This window comes from Glycine max, chromosome 18, assembly GCF_000004515.6.
Source record: "Glycine max cultivar Williams 82 chromosome 18, Glycine_max_v4.0, whole genome shotgun sequence".
Taxonomy (NCBI): domain Eukaryota; kingdom Viridiplantae; phylum Streptophyta; class Magnoliopsida; order Fabales; family Fabaceae; genus Glycine; species Glycine max.
In genome coordinates this window covers 5,851,815-5,853,738 of record NC_038254.2, presented here as the reverse complement: position 1 = coordinate 5,853,738, position 1,924 = coordinate 5,851,815, and positions in this window count along the sequence as shown.

Here is a 1,924-nt window from a genome sequence, read left to right as displayed (position 1 = left end):
GGGAGATTTTTAATTTTTTTTACCCGGAAAATATACCCATCTTTAGTCATATTATTTTGGGTTTAATATAATTTCCAAACAAGAAAGAGAGTTGCAAATTACGGCAAAACCACTAAAAGGGGCCCCTTTTAGAAATTTTTTCCCAAAAAGGGGCCCTTTTGAAATTTTTTCCGGGGGGGGTCACTTTTTTTATTGAAAAGCCCCCCCCCCCCGGGCGCATCCTCTGTGCCCGCGACACGAGCCACAGGGTGATAGTCCCCCTCCCCCGGGCGCGACGGGTAGCCCCCGGGGGTCGGGCGCGCCCCTGGGCCCCTAGGGCCCGGGGGCCTGCCCCCCCCCCCCACACCCCCCCACACCCCCCAGCCCCTTCCCACACCCCCCCAGCCTCTTCTTCTCACACCCCCCCAGCCCCTTCCCACACCCCCCAGCCTCTTCTTCTCACACCCCCCCAGTCCCTTCCCACACCCCCAGCCTCTTCTTCTTACACCCCCCCAACCTCTTCCCACACCCCCCCGAAAATTCTATATTTTTTATATTGTTTATCAAAAATTTAAATTTTGTTTCATTTTTGCTATTTGTATTATTTGTTATTTTTTTATATTCCCCCAACCCAAAATTTCAATAAGATTATTTTTTATACACTCTAAATTGTATATTTTTTAATTTGTTTATCAAAAATTTAAATTTTTTTCATTTTTATTATTAGTATTATTTGTTATTTTTTTATATTTTATTATTCTCTCTTTTTGAAGTATATATAAGTACATTTTCAATAAAATACATTTTCACCTAAAATACATTTTGAAATCCTAAAATGTTTTAAAATGCTTCTTGATTTGGTCAATTCTTTTTTGATTTGGCCATTAAATTACGTAAGAGATCACTTTTGATTTATGTGTCATTAACATTATGGTTATTTATTTTTATTTATTTTAAAAGCATTGCACAATAAATTGAAACGTTGAAGTGACAATAATATTAAATTAACATGAAATAAAATCATACAAAGTAGAAGACAATATGAAACACATGGAAAAAAATAATACAAGGTACATGAAAATGTTAAACCATGCGGAAAAAATGTAAACTCATTATTAATCAATCATCACTATGTTTGTGATGCCGCGACGAAGTTCCACATGGCCGGTCCCAATTTCTAGCTACTCTATCAGGATTTCTTCTTCTAGGATTCGCCCTTTCATCCACTTGGTCAGCCTCGACAGAGAAATCATGACGTAAATCGACCCCTAATAAGTCGTCCATGTCGGGTATATCTCCAGGTACATTCCACGGACCAGCAAGTGGGGCATTTGGGGTCGATACTTGACCACTTTGGGTAAATGAAGGAGTTTCCGTTGAAGAAGGAGAGGACCCAAATATGCTTGCAAAACTATACCCTGGTTGAAAATCATGTGGGTATGAATACATCGGCGGCATCTGAGACGGTTCTTGGGTGAATGCCGGCGGTGTGTAATACATTCCATGTTGTCGTTCTGGCATCGGAGGCAAACTATATGTTGCTGCATCAACAGTTTCCCGACGTCGCGCTAAGCCTCGAGTCTCCACACTTTGCCGTAGTATATTAAACTGTTGATGTTCAAATTGTGGCTGAGAAGGGGGAGCATCTTCATGTGCCTCAAGTATCCTATCCTCTTCCTCAGAAGAAAGAGTGATCTTCTCGATACATGGCAGTAAATCGTCAAAAGTAGAAACCCTTCTCCCAACAGGCGACACCATAAAATGTAGTGTTTCGGCGATTTCACCCTGCATAGAAAATAAATGAATAGTTATTAAAATAATCTTAAATAAGCGCAACATTCTTTTCTAAATTATAATGGACAATGTATACCAATAGTCCTCTTCTTGCATGTTTTGGGTCCACATACACTTTTGTTTTACGCCTGTACCACCTCATATATTCAGA